The 23,051-nt window shown below is 43.6% G+C and overlaps 1 non-coding gene across 1 annotated transcript; it reads right to left on the reverse strand.

The window, feature by feature from the left end:
* Nucleotides 1-489: 489 nt before the first annotated feature.
* On the reverse strand, nt 490-564 carry Trnat-ugu (transfer RNA threonine (anticodon UGU)). The gene has a single exon. It is a non-coding gene; the product is annotated as a tRNA-Thr (tRNA).
* Nucleotides 565-23,051: the final 22,487 nt, after the last annotated feature.

A 23,051-nucleotide genomic window follows, 5' to 3' on the forward strand; every position in this document is an offset into this window, starting at 1 on the left:
GGGCCTTCGGTTTCGAAAGGCCATATCGGAGATGTTTCTTTGAATGGTTCGCAAGCTGACACTTGTTGATGGCCCAGCACTGAAATCTGCAGCAACTTCCGGAAGTGTTGCACTTCTGTCACGCTGAACAATTCTCTTCAGGCGTCGTTGGTCCCGTTCTTGCAGGGTCTTTTTCCGGCCGCAGCGATGTCGGAAACAAGATGTTTTGCCGGAACTGATCAGATATACGTCCTAATCTGGAGTGTCCGTGGGAACTGTGTTCTCATTGCGACTTCGACCACTTCCGAGGCATGGAACTGGGCATTATATTAAATCATATACAACATGAATGAAAAAGTATGAGGATGGTATCTGTTCCTTCGGACACGTCCGAAAGAACAGATACCATCGATGACAATGCAGCTCTCTTAGAATGAAATGACAAGTAAATCAAGACCCTAAGCTGTCGACAGGCGTTGATATACATCAACGGGTACAGTTGAAAATGTATGCCCCGACCGGGGCTCGAACCCGGGATCTCCTGCGTACATGGCAGACGCTCTGTCCAGCTGAGCCATCGACGGCACAGAGGAGAGTGCGACTGCAGGGATTTATTCCTTGCAAGCTCCCAGTGAGACCCACGTTCCCAACTTAATGTCCACACACTACATTCGTAGTGCCCCTGCCCATTACACTCATTACTCGCGGCAGACAATCTTACCGAGTCCCGTAAGAGTTCGGGCAATGCGTTTGCATCCAGCACAGAAGAAGAAGGTCAATAGCCGGTTAGCCTTAACTATATGAAGATGGTATCTGTTCTTTCGGACATGTCCGAAAGAACAGATGCCATCTCTCGCTGTTAACTGCTGCGTGGAAAAAAAATAGGACGCATCATTCTCTCACCGCCAATAGCGCACAGCATTCCCATTTTTTGATCGTGGATGGGTGCCCCGTGTATTAAGTTTGGCTTTTCCGACCTCCAGAAACAGTTATTTTGTGAATCATCGTGTTCACTTAAGTGGAACCATGATTTTGTCAGAAAAAAAGTTAGGTTACTATCAGTGAGAGCAAAATGGATTCACAAAACCACTACTTTCCTGCAGGGTCAGCCGACTTAAGTTCTTGCACTTCAGTAATTTTACAGGGCTGTAACTTTAGAAACTTAGTAGCTGTTCGAACAGAACCATAAGAAATTCTAGTGTGATGAGAAAAATTTTGAACTGATTTTCTAGGAAAAGACAAGCCCAATTTTATCCAGAGTTTCTTTTGTGAGTAATGTACAAGGTGTCAACATTTAATGTCAAAAACACTTTCCGCTTCATAAAATTTATTTATCCATCGATGAATCATGTTCTGATTAGAAATTTGAACATCAGGAAATTCCACTTTAAATAATCTCCTTATGGCATGCACAGATTCTGTAGGCACGTACGAATCTTACATACATACTCTTGGGCAAATAGAATACTTTTCTTTCGCCATTTCACTTGCAGCACTTTCACTCAATACATTGTAATTCGTCGCCTAACACGTGCGCAACAGTTCTACATAAACATCGGCCTCGCAGGGGAAGGAAAAATATACTCTCCACCAGCACCGCCAATGGCTGGCTGACGGAGAGGCCGAGGATTGCCTGCCAGGGGGCTGCGTTAAGGATACTACGAAATCCCCTGAATTGTTTGAAACTTCCGGTAATACTCCTGAAAGTCTCTCCGGGTTTACCCCCGGATCCTAAAATCAACTCGATTCAATATTTGCCGACCATGGTGGCCGAGCGGTTCTGGGCGCTTCAGTCCGAAACCGCGCGGCTGCTACGGTCCCAGGTTCGAATCCTGCCTCGGGAATGGATGTGTGTGATGTACTTAGGTTAGTTAGGTTTAAGTAGTTCTAAGTTCTAGGGGACTGATGACCTGAGATGTTAAGTCCCATAGTGCTCAGAGCCATTTGAACCATTCAATACTTCGGCCATCCATCTGTTCGTCATCTTCAGTTCTCAGAGGGACTCATCTGCAGGAGCAGCGTTCTCCTGAGGATGGCGAACGGTTGGATCGCCGAAATATTGCATCGAGAATCTGGCAGCGAGCCCGACGAGCCTTTCTATACGTATTACGCCGTGAACGACTACGAAATAGACTTTGCCACTGTTTCTATGTTTCGATACAGTGTATCGATACGTGGAACTGTTTCAGTGTTTCGGAACGGCTGTGGTTCACAGTTTCGAAACAGGGGTGTTTCATTCCTCCCCTGTCTCGGATAACCGCACCAGATTCGATCTCGATCCAGACACAGAAACTGTATCGTTGTTTCAAAATAAGGCTGTTTCAGTCCACCTGCGCTTGGAACGGACTAATTGTATCGAAACAGTGATGTTTCATTCCGCTCTGTGTCGTACGAGATTCGGGCTCGGCACAGATACTGAAACGCAACATAACACTTAATGAAACACTTTCAAGAGTGGCGAAATATTTTTGACAAGCAATAGAATTAAGCTTAAGATATCCGAAAATAAAGCTTCGTTTCTAGCTGACTGTCCTATTACGAAATGGCGTAACATCTGCTTTATAAACACTAACCAAACAATAAAACAACGCATACTATTCACATTCAAAATAATAAATATGTGAAAATCATTCGATTAAATTATACTTTTTTTTTATACGCCTCTCTTTTCATGTACAGTAATCGTATTAAGAAACGCAAGTAAGCCTACAACATTTTGAATAAAAAAAGGCGTAGAGTGACAGTTATTAGACATATACATAAATTTGATCTAGGTATAATTGCAAGCAATCTATTTGACATATCACTGATAGTGTAGTGGTGAACGGGAAGGGCTGGGAAACATGGTGACTTTATAGTAATGGTTCGAAACACCTTGAAATTTTTTTCTGTTATACTTTGTTATTTATTCGAATTATTTGGCGTTATTTGTGAGTCTATAGTCACTGTGCCTATTATCCACAATGATACCCTTTGTGTGCATGGAAATTAGCAGGATGGGTATATTACCCATACTAACGGAATGTGGGAATCCCAGTAGCATATCCGTTGTTTCTGCAGTTTGCTCCTACCTCCAGTTCCGTTCGTGGTGGTTCTTCTGTCTTCAGCTATGGCTGTCCTCAGCCAATTGAAAAGTATGTAAGTCACACAACACGAAAGCAGCGCATTTGCTGCAGGAAATACGAAACTGCCAAGACGCCCAAGTGATAGTTTCATACTTTCTGCGAAATGGTTAGCACTCTTGCACCTCGTTTGTGTTTATAAGGACATACTTATACAGTAGACATTCAAGATGATAAAATGTGTAGGTTTATTAGATTACAAAACACAAACTGTTTCACAGTTTCGAAACAGCGTATCGAAACATTACAGTGTGCTGTTTCATTTGTTTCGAAACAGTTAAGTGTTTCAGTTTGCCCATCTCCTCTACGAAATCACTTACGATAACACCAACTGTTAAGCACGTGCAAGCAATTTAACCATATGTCATTTACATCATTCCTCATCCTACTGTTGTATCTACACAACCTACACTCATTCCTCAGAGATAAACAATCTGCATAGGAAAACATACCTTCTTGCAAGCAATTTAACCATATGTCATTTGCATCATTCCTCATCTTACTGTAGTATCTACACAACCTACACTCATTCCTCAAAGATAAACAACCTGCATAGGAAATCGTACTCTCTACGAACACTTGTCAACATGTTTACCCATGTAATATACGCACTTGCTATTAAAACCGACTGCGAGAAAGAAAAGGAAACATGTTTTCATAGCACAGCATAGCATATAATATTTCCTCTGTTGTAGTCTAATAGAAAATCTGCACATAGTTATTTAGGAAAGTATATAACATTTATCTGTCCGAATGTGTAGTAGAGTATTGTCTAAAAATTTGAGGTAAATCGGTCAAGAACTTTGCGAGATTTTTACAATATATTGGTGGTTTATGTTATATGCAAATACCGCTCTTGGATTACGCCTTAGGCCGGTTCTGACTAGCCGAATGCTGCTTGCAAGGCGGTACGAAGGGCGATCTATGATCGTGGGAAATGTGATCACCACGTCACCAATTCCTCCAGCCGTTTTTGCCTGTAGAGGAATCCCGGTGACGTCGCTGTATCTTTATTCATACGTATATGTGCAGTTAGGTAATCCACCGCCACGTGCACGTGGTAGAGCAGAGATTAAAGCCCGCAGTTGGTGGAGGACAGATTAAGATAATTACAGCACAGGAGAGCATTCACATTGTAGCTTACTTGAAGGTCGCGGTAATATTAATAACTTTTTGTAACATTTGTGTGCTTTCTACCATCGAAGCGTTAGGGATCTTCGTACTTAAAAAAATACAGTTTGAAACCTTCCCGTCTCCTTTATATCACTTTCGTTCCCTTCTACAATAACCTATGAAACCTTCCCTTAGGATTTCTATCTCTTGCTTAGTAATAACAAATGAAATCTTCCCTTTGAAATTTATTTTCTTTCTCAATCTTTGCCGGCCGGGGTGGCCGAGCGGTTCTAGGTGCTACAAGCCGGAACCGCGCGACCGCTACGGTCACAGGTTCGAATCCTGCCTCGGGCATGGGTGTGTGTGATGTCCTTAGGTTAGTTAGGTTTAAGTAGTTCTAAGTTCTAGGGGACTGATGACTTCAGAAGTTAAGTCCCGTAGTGCTCAGAGCCATTTGAACCATTTTTTTGATAATTAGTTAGCTGATGTCTCTGTTCATCCGTTTATAATCTCTTGTAAATCATAGCTGGTGGCTGGCAGGTACACCGCTCCTCTCAACCTCTCGCTTCAGAGCTGCTACCAACTCACTTCACTTCTCGCATACTACTGACTTCCTGCAAACGCTGAAGTGCGGTCTCTCCTGCCAACAATGCTTTCTGGTGCAGACAATCCCTGCTACCATTACAAAATGTATCAATGCGCGGTCTTTCCCGCTCTTTTCTTAAAATATGTCCATACGCGGTCTCTCCCGCCCTTTTTAAGATTATATCAATTTGCGGTCTCTCTTGTCAACAATACTTTGGTGCAGACATTCCCTTCTACCACAATTATCTCCAACATGGTTCAAATGGCTCTGCGCACTATGAGACTTAACACCTACGGTCATCAGTCCCCTAGAACTTAGAACTACTTAAACCTAACTATCCTAAGGACAGCACACAACACCCAGTCATCACGAGGCAAAGAAAATCCCTGACCCCGCCGGGAATCGAACACGGGAACCCGGGCGCTGGAAGCGAGAACGCTACCGCACGACCACGAGCTGCGGACCAATATCTCCAACATGACAAATATTAATTATTCCTACTTAATCCTATTAATAAAATATAAACATCTTTCATAAATTGTGGTTTGACACTAGACAATAGAAATATACACGGCTTACAAGTTCTACTACAAACAGCCCCAATGCAGAAGCGTTTTGGATACATTCTCGAAGATTCTTTCAGGCGTTTGAATCCGTTTCGCGTGTGCGTTTTGCTTTATGTGCACGTGCCTTCCAGGAATCGCGAGCGTTGAAATATACGGAGTGAGAATCGTTCATTAAGGGGTTAGCCTGGAGGCGGTGGCCCCCGGGAGCTGCGGAGGCGCGGCCGTGATTGTGGTCGGCCCCGGCGACCGCTCCCAGGAGACGCCCTCACGCCGCCTCCACAGTAATGAAAGTCCCGGGGCGGCCGCAATCCACTCTGCAAACAGCGCCATTGATCGCCGGCCGTGGGTCGCAGGTTGCGGGTCGCGGGTCGTGGGTGCGCGCTCCGCCGGAGTAGCGTCCGTGTCGGCCTTTGAGGGCCGCTGCGGCCGCGACCACCTGGCTGCCAATGCATATTGACTCTCCGGAGGACCGGAGGACACTGTCGGAGCTGGCTGCAACGTCGCCGCCGCTAGCACCGCAGGTATTCCGATACTTGGCCCGTCACTCACCCGCCCGTACCGCCAATACTCGCCCGCTGCGCGCGGCCCACGGCAGATACCCGCTGCGGAGAGTTTTCGTCATACGGCAATATTTGCATCGCTTCCGCATCACAGCAGGGCCTTAGTTACTGCGGTAAGCAATGGCGATCGGATTGGAAATCAGATTTCATTGCACTTATTGGAAGGGGAGGCATACAGACGGAGAGTTTCTCTAGTGCACGACTGTGATGTGTTGTTGCTGTGTTCTCCAAATTCTTACACGATGGACGTTCACTTACCCATTTAAATGGAAAGTACCCTCATCAGTGACACTAAAAGTTAAAGGAAACTCACTTCTAGCACTATGACTATGTAGCGTCTAATAAGCCTGCTTACTCGGTTCGCTAGACAAACAATCAAACAAGTCGTATTAACTAGTTTTATTACAATAGGAAAATTACAATACTTATATACAGGGTGTTACAAAAAGGTACGGCCAAACTTTCAGGAAACATTCCTCACACACAAATAAAGAAAAGATGTTATGTGGACATGAGTCCGGAAACGCTTAATTTCCACGTTAGAGCTCATTTTAGTTTCGTCATTCCAAAGTGATCAAATTGTAAATTTTCACAATCAACATGTGTAGGCTGACGAGAATCCGCACTCAATTGTGAACGTTTGGGCAGGCATTGTTGGTGATGTCTTGATTGGGCCCCATGTTCTTCCACCTACGCTCAATGGAGCACGTTATCATGATTTCATACGGGATACTCTACCTGTGCTGCTAGAACATGTGCCTTTACAAGTACGACACAACATGTGGTTCATGCACGATGGAGCTCCTGCACATTTCAGTCCAAGTGTTCGTACGCTTCTCAACAACAGATTCGGTGACCGATGGATTCGTAGAGGCGGACCAATTCCATGGCCTCCACGCTCTCCTGACCTCAACCCTCTTGACTTTCATTTATGGGGGCATTTGAAAGCTCTTGTCTGCGCAACCCCGGTACCAAATGTAGAGACTCTTCGTGCTCGTATTGTGAACGGCTGTGATACAATACGCCATTCTCCAGAGCTGCATCAGCGCATCAGGGATTCCATGCGACGGAGGGTGGATGCATGTATCCCCGCTAACGGAGGACATTTTGAACATTTCCTGTAACAAAGTGTTTGAAGTCACGCTGGTACGTTCTGTTGCTGTGTGTTTCCATTCCATGATTAATGTGATTTGAAGAGAAGCAATAAAATGAGCTCTGACATGGAAAGTAAGCGTTTCCGGACACATGTCCACATAACATATTTTCTTTCTTTGTGTGTGAGGAATGTTTCCTGAAAGTTTGGCCGTACCTCTTTGTAACACCCTGTATATATGAGCGAGGTTTCTACGGCTGCCGCCACCTCTCGCATCCCAGTCGCCATCGTTCCCGGTCATTCCAGTTTCCTCCATTAAGACCTCTCGTCGCCATTGCTTCGTTGACGTCGTCTCTCCAGCATCTCGCAGGTGTACCGCGCTTTCTTCCTTGATGTGGAGTCCATTGCCATACCCGTTTTGGCCATCTTGTGTCGCATACGCTGTAAGTGACCATACCAGAGTAGGCGCTTCCTTTCTATGTAGTCTAGGATTGTGCTTTTGGCATTCATAACCTCTCTGATCCTATCATTTCTAATATGATCACCGAGCGAGGTGGCGCAGTGGTTAGCACACTGGACTCGCATTCGGGGGAACGACGGTTCAATCCCGTCTCCAGCCATCCTGATTTAGGTTTTCCGTGATTTCCCTAAATCACTTCAGGCAAATGCCGGGATGGTTCCTTTGAAAGGGCACGGCCGATTTCCTTCCCACTCCTTCCCTAAGCCGAGCTTGCGCTCCGTCTCTAATGACCTCGTTGTCGACGGGACGTTAAACACTAACCACCACCACCACCACCATCTAATATGATCAAGTCTGGAGTATCCACAACTCCGTCTCCAGAAATCCATCTCAACAGCCAGCAGGGGATCTTTCTGCCTCTGAGTTAATTCCCATAACTCTGCACCATATGTTGTGATACTTTCAATAATTGTGTGGTAGATGGTATGTTTTGTTCTGCACGTTATGTTTTTGTTCCAGAGAATACCATTTAGTTGTTTTATGGCTCGCTTGCCCTGGCCTATTTTATTGTTTACATCATCCGTACTTCTACCATTGGACGACAGTGTCACTCCCAAGTACTAAAAATTATGACACCCTTTAACAATATCAGAACCGAGCTGTAAGTCGTTAACAGTTTTTTCTCCCACTTTCAGATATTCTATTTTAGATACGTTTATGACAAGAACCCGTTTTTCATATTCTTCTTTTAATTTGCGGAGCATGTAATTTGCACCTTCCTCATCTCCAGCTACTAACACTTGGTCGTCAGCAAAAAATAGTGTGAACAAGATCTCGTCGTCTATAGGGACACCCATTCCTCCGCATTTCCTTTTCCATGATTTCAGTGCCTCCTCTAGGTAGATCTTAAAGAGTGTATGGGCAAGTGTGCATCCCTGGCGTAGTCCGTTTGTCACCTCAAACTCTTGAGATAGTTGATTTCTCATTATAACCATTGCCGTACAACCTTGGTAGAGGAGTCTGACAGCTTTCACATAGCTCGGTGACACACCATTATCAATTAGACTTGTCCATAGTTTGTTAACTTTGGCAATTACAGATATGTGTCACAAGCAAAGACTGACATACAAAATAATCTTCTTCAGTAAAGACAATCCCAGGTCTGTGCTTCACAGAGAGTTCAAGCGAAGTGACTAGCGTTGACGTTGCTATCAAAATCACTATTCTTGAAGCTGCTACTGAACTGGCCGCCACCACTCGGTCGCAGCGCTTATGTCCTCTCCACATAGGGGCCGCTGCTATCGCATTGTCGTCCTGGAGGGAGGTCCAGTGATAATGCGATTGGCTGACTTCTTCTCACAGCCTTCTCTTCCCTGTCGTTCTCGACTGGCGTGCCGGTGCTTGGCTTTACGCCGCAACAGACTAAGCTTTGTGGACTAGGTGCAAGACTGTGTTTAATACGCTCTTCACCATGACCGAGCCCATAAACAGACAGTGTCTTGAAATGCTGATGCTATTGTCGAATGTTCTAGGGTGGAGAGTTGTACTCTAGATGAAAATCACGTAGCACAGTTGTATCTGAGGTGGCAAAGGTCATGTGATACTTCCTAGTACCGTGTCGGACATCCTTTTGGGCCAGCGTAGTGTAGCAATTCGAGTTGGCACGGACTCAAGAAGTCGTTGAAAGTCCACTGCAGAAATACTGAGCCATGCTGCCTACATAGCCGTCCATAAAAATTCTATCATTATTTGAGAACATGAAGTCTGTGAATGGCTGCAGATGGTCTCCAAGTAGCCGAACATAACCATTCGCACTCAATGATCGGTTCCGTCCGGCTACAGGACCCAGTTCATTCCATATAAACACAGCCCACACCATTATCGATCCACCACCAGCTTGCACGGTGCCTTGGGCCAATGGCTTCATGGGGCCTGCACCACGTTCGAACCCTACCAAATGAAAACAGGAGTCATTTGATCGGGTTACGGTTTTTCAGTCGTCTAGGGTCAAACCGATATGGTCAGGAGCCCAGGAGAGGCGCAGCAGGCGACGTTGTGCTGTGAGCAGAGGCAATCGCACTGTCCTAACAGATACGTGCGTCGTACGACGAACACTGATTTCTGCCGTTATTTTAGACAATGGTGTTTGTCTGTTAGCACTGCCAACTCTACGCAAGTAGCTCTGCTTTCGGTCGTTAAGGGAAGGCCGTCGGCCAATGTGTTGTCCGTGGTGAGGGATAATGCCTTAAATTTGATGTTCTCAGCACACTATTGACGCTGTGGATATCGGAATGGTTGACTCCCTAACGATTACCGAAATGGAATGTCTCATGCTTCTAGCTCCAACTACCATTCCGCGTTCAAAGTCTGTCAATTCCCGTCATGCTGTTACGATCACATCGGACACTTGTATACGAATCACCTGCCTTTTTATAAAGGGTGCGGCAGTCAAACCTGCATTTTTTAAATGAGTGTAAAATAAACACGGTGCAGATATCAAAATGTTATTCATACAGTCTTATTCTATCTTAAAAAGCATTTAAGACACATCAACACATTTTTTTCATTGTTTGAAAATAACATCAGCAAGGTGCCGTCCTTCTCGATCACGGCAATCTCGCAGGCGATTTACGAAGCTGTCCATCACATGACGGAGAAACTCTCTCGATATCCACCCGGATTTATGCTATGAGACCACCAATGTTATGAGGTCTTTCTTCTTATACCTTGCTCTTAAAGCAACCCGATAAGAAAAACTGACAAGATTTAAGGTCGGGTAAACGGCGAGGCCAAGCAGTCGCTTCACTGTTGGAAATCACCGGGTTAGGAAAAGCTTCTTGAGAACATTAGTACTCATGCGGGCTGTGTGACTTGTTGGTCCATCTGGTTGAAATAATGTTTCATCATTCACTGCATATTGACGAAGCTGAGGTATGAAGAATGTCCTTAACATTGTTGAATAGCGCTCAGCATTCACGGTAACAGATTGCCCTCTTTCGTTCTCAAAAAGATAAGGGCCTATTATTCCTGATGTGGATATTGCACGCCAAACTGTTACCTTAGTTGAGTGCAAGGGCTCTGATAACCCCAATTTTGTTCACATATCCACTGAGGTGAAAATGTGCCTCGTCACTCATCGAGAGGTCGTGAACAAGCTTCTCGTTTTCTTCAATCATTTCCAAAAGACTTTCACAGAAATGCTGACGGACCACGAAGTCGTTATTATTCACAGCGTCAACCACTTGGATTTTGTATGGGTGGTGATGTAAGTCTAACTCCAAAATGATTCGGACAGACCTCTCAGAAATTCCAAGCACAACACTCTGTCTATGAGCTGATAACAGAGGGCTTCTCCCCACAACAATTTTTACACATTCCACATTCTCAGGAGTACGCACTATCTTCGCTCTGCCACCTCTTTTCCTTGTTGTTTCACCGACGTTTTCGACCCAATTTTTTATTGAGCTAATCGAAGGCAGCGGCCTGAAAATGCTCCCGGAAACGACGCTGAGCGGCTACATAGCTGCCGCTTTGGTAGAACTCTTTCACTGCGAACGACCGTTGTTTGCTTAGTCCACTGCTCCATGGCTACTGAAATGCTTTGTGTTTGGGAACGTAGTGGTGACATTGGTTACTCGCCCCCACTACTTATAACGCTTCCACACACTAATAATAAACGCAGGTTTGACTGCTGCAATCTGTACCTTGTGTACATGATACTGCCGCCATGTGTGTACAGGGTGTCCCATTTATCTTGACCATCCTAAAGAACTCCAGAATGAGATTTTCACTCTGCAGTGGAGTTACCCAAGCACGACGTACACCCCGTCCTCACAGCTTTACTTCCGCCAGTAGAGCACTTGGCCGCGAAAGGCAAAGGTCCCGCGTTCGAGTCTCGGTCCGGCACACAGTTATAATCTGCCAGGAAGTTTCATATCAGCGCGCACTCCACTGCAGAGTGAAAATCTCATTCTGGAAACATCCCCCAGGCTGTGGCTAAGCCATGTCTCCGCAATATCCTTTCTTCCAGGAGTTCTAGTTCTGCAAGGTTCGCAGGAGAGCTTCTGTGAAGTTTGGAAGGTAGAAGACGAGATACTGGCAGAAGTGGGGCTCTGAGGACGGGGCTTGAGCTCAGCTGGCAGAGCACTTGCCCGCGAAAGGCAATGGTTGGCTTTTTCTCCACAACGGCCTTCAAGACAAGACGCAACACCTAATTGTTGAAACTTTCTCCATATTCTCAACTCTGGCTAGCCGTATGTAACCGTCTACCCTCACGGACTAGGATCCTACTCGAATTTATTAAGTTCCCTCTCTCCTCTACCACGACGAACATCTTGGAATTTCCTACACTTCTCACATACTAGGCACCAAACATCTGAACAAAACTTTAACTGCCTCTCCCTGGCTGAGTAAGAAATACCACCATAAACCCACTGATTCCATCAGTTTCAGCCAAATACTCTTCCCTTACATGCAAAGGCCATTTTTCTCCATACCTTAACCCTCCGCCCCGCCCCCCCCCCCCAGTATCCCCCCTCCCTTAACAAATGCTTAGTTTGGTTGGATCCCCCTTCCATAGTCCTCCATCTCAAAATCTTTCCAGAACACACTAATAATTCTAACTTACTGCTCATTACCTGTGACATCCAGCAAAGTAAATGATTAATATGGACTATCGTCAGATACTACATTTGAAATGTGATAATATTTCACTTAAAATCTTGAAAAAAGACATGTACGTATTTCATATTTTTTAATTTTTAGAAACTGTTTCTATATTTTGTTAGTGCTCTCGTGTGAAGTGCGAAAGAATGAAATAATAATATGGAAAAAAACAGGAAGCTGACTAATCGTGATGGGGAAAACGATTATTGACAAAGACTTACAGCCTACTTATGCTATAGGTAATATCACAGTCCAACAAACAGTTGCGACACTCACTGCTGTGAAAGTTCTCTGACAGTTGTTGCGACACTAGCGCCCCTAGCGGTGAGAACCTCAGGTATACGACTGTTTGTTTATAATTACATTTCTACTTAACTAAAGAAATATTTATTAAATTTTTGTGGTCGAAGCATCAATATAGTAACAAGAGGCTTGAATGATCATAAAATAACCGTAAAAAGACGCGAATCTCACTGATTTAGTGAGATAAGCTGCAACTTACTCATGGAGAAGTACTTTCCAATATGTGTATAATGACAGCTTCCTCTGCTGAAAGCAATAGAAAACAAAGTATTTCATGTATGAGTAACAAATATTTTTGTTGTTGTTTGATCTTATTATGAGAGGAACTTTACTTGGCACATAACAATTTTGTATGGAGCTTGTAATCTATCCTCTCCTTTTTACATGCAGCTGTTGTCCATAATAAGCAAAGTCTTTTATGAAAAATCTGAGAGGAGCGAAGATTAGAATAAACTCTCTAGTTTACTTAGCTTTTCATGTGGAGTTGTCTCCAGTACTTCTTGTCAAGCGGTCTGATTCTTGAAGATGTAAATGTCACATTTTAGGTTCTCGCCGTTGGATTGATCTAAATAAATTTGAAGAGTGTCGTTGCAGAATTTTTGTTGTACGTTAATATATTTTGTCACACTTTAGTATACCACACAGTCTTTTGAATTATTACATTAACAAAGCTGCTATTACATTGCTCGCACAAAATACTAAAATACGTCCGATCACGTCAGAGTCATGCTTACTACTCTGTCACTCAGCGAAAATAACAATATTCCAGAGGGTTTACAATTTTTCTTGACAAATGAATTTCTAATAGCTTTTGTTACATTATTACTTCGTATTATTATTTCATAATTTAATCCGGAAATAAACATAGTAACCAATACAGTACTGTGTAATTAGTAATAGAAATTCTAAGTGTCCCAAAATTCATAATTTCAAATGTTTATAAAACATTAATTTTGACTTTACATTCAGAACTAGTACTTATCGATTATAACATCGAGAGTAAAACATTTTATAAAGTAATTCGTTTCCACAAATTTTAACTTGAAATATAACATACTGTAAATAAAATTTTATGAAAGTTTTCTAAAAAGCAAGTGAGATAATATTGACCTGTCCAAAATTTGAGAAATAATACTGATATCTGCAACTACTGTTGTAATGCCTAATGATTCGTATTTCTTACACTTCACCTGAATTTCAGTTATGCGAATACTTTTGCAAATGTGATTACTTTTTCTTCAAAACTTGACTATGTTGAAGGTTCTTGCCGTCTGTGTCTCAGAACTAGCAACAGTTGCAGGATTGCTTTCTTCTAAGTCGGGAAACAAGTTTTCTCTTCAACTAAATTTGCTGCGAATTATTTTGGGGGTTAAATAACGTAACTACTGCATTCCATACAAGTTTCCTACATTCCACATTCAATGTGTACAAAACAGAAGTTTACGTTGTTGTGTGGATATTCGACGTCTTACTGCGAAAGATGAGTTCTACCGTTTAGTAGCGGTATTTTTTTTTTTTTAAGGAAAACGACTTCGTCAGTAAATACACATACGTTATAAGATAATCGTGAATAAACTGTCCAGTAATGTACCGTTTCACAACTTCCAGGATCGTTAGGAAACTCAAGAAAGACAAATGTGATGTAATTTCTTAATAATTGAAGTTTTTTATTGCACTATATACACTCCTCTTTGTAAAAATTGTTACCCGTCATTACAGACGATACTATTCGCACTCATCCGATATCACAGTCAACTAGCTTACTCTCCACTTGAAGTGCTGCTGTCACAGTGTGTAATAAAGCCGCGCGGGATCAGCCGAGCGGTAAGCGGTCTAAGGGGCGCTGCAGCCATGGACTGTACAGCTGGTCCCGGCGGAGGTTCGAGTCCTCCCTCGGGCATGGGTGTGTGTGTTTGTCCTTAGGATAATTTAGGTTAAGTAGTGTGTAAGCTTAGGGGCTGATGACCTTAGCAGTTAAGTCCCATAAGATATCACAGATTTGAACACTTGTGTAATAAAGATAAGTACGAGTGTCATGGCTGTATGAGTAAGACTGAGGTAAATTGTAAATTTAAAATCTTTGGGGAGACATTTTTTGCGCTCCTTACATTATACTTCTACATCTACATCTACATAGATACTCCGCAAACCACCGTAAGGTGCGTGGTGGAGGGTACCCTGTACCACTATTTGTCATCTCCCGTCCTGTTGCACTCGCAAGTAGAGCGAGGGAAAATGACTGTCTGTACGTCTCCGTATGGGCCTTAACTTTTCGTTCTTATCTTTGTGGTCCTTGCACACGATGTATGTGGCTGGGAGCAGAATCATTCGGCAGTCAACTTGAAATGCCGGTTCTCTAAATTTTCTCAATAGGGAAAGAACGTCGCCTTCCCTACAGGAATTCCCATTTGAGTTTCCGAAGTATCTCCGTAACACTACAGTTTTGTTCGAACCTACCGAAACGAAATCCAGCAGCCTCCTCTGAACTGCTTGGATGTCGTCCTTCCGTCCGACCTGGTACGGATCCCAGACACTGGAGCAGTACTCAAGAATAGGTCGGATCAGTTCCTATACTGGCCTCATTTAGAGATGAACCACTCTTTCCTAAAATTCTCCCAATAAACCGAAGTCGACCATTTATCTTCCCTACCACAGTTTTCATATGCTCATTCCACCACATATCACTTTGCACCGTTACGCCCAGATATTTAAACGACTTGACTGTGCCACTAACTGAACTTCAGTCTATGGGTTCCTATATCATGTTTATAATTTCATGTGACTGATTACGTTCTGCAGGAACACATCTATTTTAACACAGCACCATCAGCAATACATGGATGCTTAGCCAAAAGGCAAGTTAAATTTAGATCTACATTTTAACATGGTAAAACATAATAACGTGAAACTTCGGTATACGCCTACTATCGTACTTAGTCCATTGCTGTGCAGGAGCCTACTTCGAAGTAAGGGAGATGGCGTACCTTTCGAATTTTTTATGTTGTCAACTTTTGCACTTCGGCGAAAAGTAAATATCAGTAAGTTGATACCTGTAGTTCGCCTTGAGAACAACTCGTTGGCAATCCTCATAGTTGCGGATTTGCTAATAAGACTTAAAAACTCCTTTCGTACCCTTTATATTACCAGTGAGTTTGTTTGGCAGTTAGTTGTTACGTCTTATTCAAATGGCTCTAAGTACTATGGGACTTAACATCTGCGGTCACCAGTCCCCTAGACTTAGAACAACTTAAACCTAACTAACCTAAGGACATCACATACATCGATGCCCGAGGCAGGATTAGAACCTGCGGCCGTAGCAGCAGCGTGGTTCCGGACAGAAGCACCTAGAACCGCTCTGCAACAGCGGCCCGCTTACGTCTTTTTTTTTCTTTTTTTTGTTGACTTTCGAGCCCTTGTATAGAAACAGACATTCATATCTCAAGGCACACAAATCACCGGAAGTAGATGTTAAAAATCCTTCTATTACACACCCGACCCTTCCATACATAGATATAATAGCAAAATCATATTCTGCGTTTACTATAATTCAGTAACAATTACAAAATGTAATATCAGGTCCAACACACATATGAATGACGTAAACAACTTTGGTAGAGTTAGTATCTAAGTCATGAACTGTATGCACTTATATATTTTGAGAAGAAATTGGAGCCACCCTCTGATTATGGCCCAGAAATGGTGAAACATATTTGAAACTAAATAAATAAACTTTGTATAATTTCAGGAAGGGGGTGTTATTCTCATCAGCAGGAACTGAAATAGAGCTTGAAATTTATCATAATAGTCGGTCTCATCAAACCGACTGAAACAATCCGAAAAAAATACAATACATTGCCAACTATTTCAATATAACTTGTGAACATGTGTCATTTAAACTATTCTCTACATCTACATCTATACTCCGCAAGCCACGTGACGGTGTGTGGCGGAGGGTACTTTGAGTACCTCTATCGGTTCTCCCTTCTATTACAGTCTCGTGTTGTCCGTGGAAAGAAAGATTGTCGGTATGCCTCTGTGTGAGCTCTGATCTCTCTGATTTTATCCTCATGATCTCTTCGCGAGATATACGTAGGAGGGAGCAATTTACTGCTTGACTGCTCGGTGAAGGTATGTTCTCGACACTTCAACAAAAGACCGTACCGAGCTACTGAGCGTCTCTTTTGCATAGTCTTCCACTGGAGTTTATCTATCATCTCCGTAACGCTTTCGCGATTACTAAATGATCCTGTAACGAAGCCCACTGCTATCCGTTGGATCTTCTCTATCTCTTCTATCAACCCTATCTGGTACGGATCCCACACCGGTGTGCAGTATTCAAGCAGTGGGCGAACAATTGTACTGTAACCTACTTCCTGCATTGTCTTGCTATTCACCTACCTGTTTCAAACTCACCTATGAGTTTCTTAAACTCTCGAGAATAGCTTTCAATTTCTCTGATTTGCTGTAACCAAGGAACTTAAAGTCTTACAGCGGTAATAAGTGTAATCTTAATTATACGAGTCTCTTAACGAAGTTCCTACGACGCGCAGATTTCATTGACTCAAGTATTCTTCGAAGGTATAAAACCACTTGAACATTTCTCAAATATGCAAACGAATTTCTTATCTGGATGACTTGGAACTGGGATGAGCACGTAACTGCGATGTAAGCAGAGCAGACGTTGCTATGTGTGTCAATTAAAACCGGAGACACCCTTAAGTGTTTGCAGAATTTTCGCGCCCCTCACCACCGCTGTGGCAGGTTCTGTCTCCGCGTGCCGAGACTGCGATCGATTCGACAACCGCTCTCGCTATCGCCCCCGCTGTCTCACCGCGAGCGAAGAATTAATTTGCTAACGAGACGCCTGCTCGCAGCAATCGACGCCGTCGCACAGAAAATTGCGACTGAACGCCGCCACAGAAGTTGGCGGAAATTGGATAGGGGTTAAGGGTAGGGGGCCCGAGCCGGGAGTGTGCTTGATTACGCGCTAACTCGGTTAGCGGCCCGGACGGCCCGTGTCTCCGGTTTAAAAACTCTCGCTCATAAACCCATCAGCCGCGGCACGCCTTTCACTCAGCTCCACGGCTGGGCGGCTGCACTGCACACGCTGTTTAACGCGTCTTCTGGTAGGACCATCGACGCAATTTTTTCGTGTTCTGTAATAAGACTACGTAACGAAGACATTTTAAGTTTTCTTTTTTTTTTTCAGCAACTTCCTAACTCTGTCTTAAGTTTCGAGAAAAATATAATTTTTGAAAATACTGGATATTTAAATTTCAGAAAGCGTTTAATTCGTCAACTTAGAATGACAATACAATGTTTCATACTTGAAGTTACATTGTTTAGGACACGTAATGAATTTAATGGTGCCACTTAGAAGTTGCTCTAGTTTTAATGTCTTAGTGGTTGCTCTAGTTTTAATGTAATGAAAAAAACCAACTCGATCGTGAAAATGGTATGAAAAATTATCGGTATTCAGTTTAAGAGTGCAAGGATTTTCTTCTCTTCGTTTCACTTATTAGATTACATTTGGTTCAAATGGCTCTGCGCAGTATGGGACTTAACTTCTGAGGTCATCATCAGTCTGGTGTGTGATGTCCTTAGGTTAGTTAGGTTTAAGTAGTTCTAAGGTATAGGGAACTGATGACCTTAGAAGTTAAGTCTCATAGTGCTCAGAGCCATTTGAACCATTTTTCTGAGGTCATCAGTTCCCGAGAACTTAGAACTACTTAAACATAACTAACCTAAGGACGTCACACACATCCATGCCCGAGACAGGATTCGAACTTGAGATAGTAGCGGTCACGCGGTTGAGGTTGTAGCGCCTAGAACCGCTCGGCCACCCTGGCCGGCCAGATTACATTTCGTGAAACTAGTAAGCAAATACTGATTTAGAAGTATGTAATGTTTGTGTGGAAGCGTTCATTTGGTTCTTTCGGCCATACAACCGCGTGAAGTTGAACTCATCTACCTTAGAATGGAATACAAGCGTTTTAAGTGACGTTTTGCGGGAATTTGAGCACAAGGCGAGTTGTGAATCTCCCCCTCCTCCTCTCCCTCCCCCACTCTGTCACTACCTAACAGAAGAAAGAAAAAAACACTCTATAGTGCTTTTCTTTAAATAAATACCAGCCACCGCATGAACATGTCGTGATACGCTAATTTCACAATTAGGGAACCATGACAATTCCTCGACCTTTGTCTCATAGCTTGAGTGTTTTCAGAAACTTATTTTATATCGCCAGAATCAATTCTCTATACCGCGACAAGTGTTAATGATGTGTAGTTTTATAAGCATAAGCAGGATGGATGGAAGGAGATATTAACTTACAATTAAAGTGACTGATACATCACATTTTCATGTCAAACGACAAACACATAATTTTGTAGTGCCTGCTAATGTCCTTTGTACGTACCTCAGAAGCAGAGAAAACTTGGGTGTATTGTGTGACTACCTTACAAGTCCGCGAAGAATATACGCATTTTTAAATTTTCCTCATAATTTAACATCCGAATAACTGTCTTTTAGTTGTTCTCAGTGAAAAGACTGGGCCGGCCGCTGTGGCCGAGCTGTTCTAGGCGCTTCAGTCCGGAACCACGCTGCTGCTACGGTCGCAGGTTCGAATCCTGCCTCGGGCATGGATGCGTGTGATGTCCTTAGGTTAGTTAGATTTAAGTAGTTCTAAGTCTAGGGGACTGATGACCTCAGTCCCACAGTGCTTAGACCCATTAGAACTATTTTTTGAGAAGAGCGGGGTACGGGAAAGTGGGATAAGTCCAGGTAGTGGGATGAAACGGGGTACCGCGTTTCTTATGTCACTATTTACATTTACGCCCTCTGGTGGAGAGAGACAGACTTACACTCCACTAGTCAAGAAGAAAGAGCGACCGTACTCGATTTTTGGTTTGGTTTGGTTTGTGGGGAGCTCAACTGCGTGGTTATCAGCGCCCGGCGGCCGTACTGACGTGTTGTTGCTGTTCAGTTTACCGCGTCTGTGAAGGTTAGTTTGCTGTAAGGTGTCAACTGCATACTGTCCTTGCGTTTTTAAATTACGATTGTTTCGTAGTCACTGCATTTAATAAACGCCATTCGGTCAAAAACATTATAGGATTAGTAAATATTTATACGCTAGCAAGCAATAGGGATTTGGTTCAACAATAGCGTACTTTTATTTCGTTTTTTAACATTTGCTGTAGGGGTAAGACCGGGTACGTTGAGTCGGGGCAAGACCGGGAAGCACTCAATCGTTCGAGAATGAGTCTGTGGACGGAGACGGTTAAAACAGTTCAGACGTCGACTGATTGTAATGTGACGACATATTTTCAAACTCAGAACGAGAAGATTGGGTTCAATGCGGAAAATGTCTTTGCTGGTCCCACAAAATCTGCTGTGGAGCATATGATCGGGATTGTTACTTTAAATGTGAATTTTGGGAATAACATTGTTAATTAAATTATATTTCTATAAAAAGTTCATCTGCTCTTCCACTGAAAGTCACGTCTTCTGTATTCCCATGAAGTCGTTGTGTGTACCCGCTCGTACGCCACTGGTTGAGTGAGACTGGGTGATTTGACTTTCTCTATAAAAGAACCTCTCACATTAAAAACTGACTTTTCATGGCAAATAAAGTGTACCCAATCACACAATCAAACAGTCACTATTTTTACTAAATCTGTCAATTTCTACTGAAATAGCTCAGCTTCAAAGTGCTCTGGTGTATTAGCTACGAGATCTTACCCCACTTTCTCCTGCTTGTTGATGTTACGTAGAGAATCTGTTGCTCGATTGCGACGTAGGCATTGGAAACATATCTTTGGCAGCTGCTTGAAGTATGTTCCACGACAGAGAGTTGTCCCTTATTCTCGTATGTTGAGAAGCCAACTTACCTTGCACTTCTCGAGTTTTCTTTTTTTTACGGAAATGCGCGTGTTCCTCTAACGACGGCGTCATCGTTTGGACGTTAAACTCTTATCTTTTCTTTTTTCTGACGAGTTTTCATCCATACTAGAGTAACAAACGATGTATCTTCAGCTTACGGATATAAAAATAACTTACAAATATAAGATAGGTTATTGTCCGTTGTATGCGAAGCAGAAAATCAAGAAATTAAATCATATCTGATTTTATGGATAGTGCTGATGAACGACCAAAACACGCATTAGATACAATATTGCTTCAATACACTAGGAATGGAAACTCCTGAATAGCTCACGTTCTGGGGGAGATATGTTGTGTAATCCTGTTGTGTGATAACACTGGAGTATTGGTATGCAAATAATGAATCATAGTAAATTTTATTATTTTTTTCTCTTTATTTGATAATCACAACGTGTAAATCATCAAATTTTAAGTTAATAATTAGAATGGATGTACTTTCCTTCATTATGCATGTAAGGCTTATATCGTAGCAGCAACAGTCCTCTAAAATTATGTAGCATACTGTATATATATATGATCTAGTGTGACCTAGGAATAACATTGGAAGCCGTAAGAGGTTCAAAAATGGTTCAAATGGCTCTGAGTACTATGGGACTTAACTTCTGAGGTCATCAGCCCCCTAGAACTTAGAACTACTTAAACCTAACTAACCCAATGACATCATACACATCCAAGCCCGAGGCAGGATTCGAACCTGCGACCGTGGCGGTCGCGCAGTTCCAGACTGAAGCGCCTAGAACCGCTCGGCCACCCTGGCCGGCACCATATGAGACTGTTGGCTGTCGGTGCTGTTGTCTAAATTAAGCTTGGAATGCAAGGAGACTGAAAGTAACTGCAGCGAAACCTACCAAGAACCTGTGAGTGATGTAGAACTGCCAGGTGACGCTGAACGTGACTTATTGCGCAGAAATATGTGAAGAGACCCATTACTATTCATGATAAATCATCGGAAACACCCGTAAAATACCTAGGAGAGCAGGCCAGAGCGACCGCCTAAAACGAACTGTACGAAAAGCAGGTCCCATTTGAAGAATCTGAAATGCAATTTGCCTAAAGAAATTGCTTACGAGAAACTTATTCGACCGGATGTTGAGTATTGCTGATCAGTTTGGGACACTTACCGGATAGGATTAATACAAGACGAATCCGTCCGGCGAATTAATGACGAGGGCCGTTGTGCCGGCCAGCCTGGATGTGGTTTAGGCGGTTTTCCACATCCCGCTAGGTGAATACAGAGCTGGTCCCCACTTTCCGCATCAGTTACACGCGTCACAGACATTCGAAACACGTTCGCACTATTTCACGATTTACACTAGATGCAGACAGCTGGGGTACACTGAATCCATCCCTGGGGGTACGGGGTGGCGGCAGGAAGGGCGCCCTTGCCAAATCCGTTCTAACCACGCCGACCCTGCGATCGCTGCAGGACTAAGAAAGATAGAGAATAGCCAACGAAGAGCACCTCTGAGCGCGACCGGGTCGTTTAGCAAGTGTGAGAGTTTTACAGAGGTGCTTATTAAGCCCCAGTAGCAGATGCTACATGAGAGGCATTGTGTATCAGAGATAGCTTGCCGAGAGAATACGTTCCAGGAAGAGCCGGGCAACGTAATAATTCTTCCCACTAACCTAAGACGAAACAATCACTTAGAGAAAGTGAGAGAAATTGGAGAAATTGGAGATCATGCGGAGATTTATTGAGAGTCGAAGTTCCCATGTGCGATTCGCGAGTAAAACAAGGGGAAAGCATTAGTAGTCCCAGAAGTACCCTCCACGCACTGTAGATGGATGCGTAGTGTAGATGTAGACGCAAATGTTGAAAAAGGAAGGGAGGAACGGCGAAACTGTCGCTCACACACGCACCTGCTGGCCCCTACACGGGAAAGTGTGTGGGGTACAGAGTTTATTGACAGGTGGCGCTTTCGCATAGAGGCGCCGGCCTGAAAGCAGAGTGATTTATTGCCAGCCATCGGAAGAGCGGCCCACAAAGAGGGCGAGCGCTGCTCCAGCAGGAGAGACGTCGGGCCGCGCACCAGCGCCGCGGCGCGCCATCCAGTGGCCAGCGGACGGTCCATTCAGGCGTCCCGCCATTGTGCCGCTCACATTTCCCGCTGATAAACGGTAGCAGCCTGTACCTCTACTCGAACACGTGTGGCTGGACGCGTGAGCACGTCTGCAGTCGCCGCATTCACCGCTACGTGTAAAAGCCCTATCGTCGCTTGTAGCAGTACTGCTGGCCGTCCTGCATTTCATTTACTTTATCAAGCGATAAAATGTCACAAGAACTCACTTCTTACATAGGTCGCTAAAGTACATTAGAAAGTAAGTTACACATGTGGTCCCATACTATGACCATTGCGCAGTAAGGAAGGCGTGTTGTCAGAAGGATGTATATGTTCTGGGTTTACCGCAAACACAGTTATGCTGCGGTACGGATGAGTGGTGTTTTACAGTGTGCGAGTGAAATGGTGCAGCAGATGGAAATCTGTTCCAGAGATAATGGGCAAACCGTCCAAATTTCAAACAGATTTGCCGTAAAATTGTGGCGGTACATGGAATAAATGCAGTGTCCCATTCTGCTGTAGTGTAATGGTGCCAACAACTTCACCAAGGCTGCACAAACGAGGGTGGTGATGACGTAAAGGAAGGCCAACGACTGGCCATTAAA

The sequence above is a fragment of the Schistocerca serialis genome, chromosome 2, assembly GCF_023864345.2.
Source record: "Schistocerca serialis cubense isolate TAMUIC-IGC-003099 chromosome 2, iqSchSeri2.2, whole genome shotgun sequence".
In the NCBI taxonomy this organism is placed as follows: Eukaryota; Metazoa; Arthropoda; class Insecta; order Orthoptera; family Acrididae; genus Schistocerca; species Schistocerca serialis.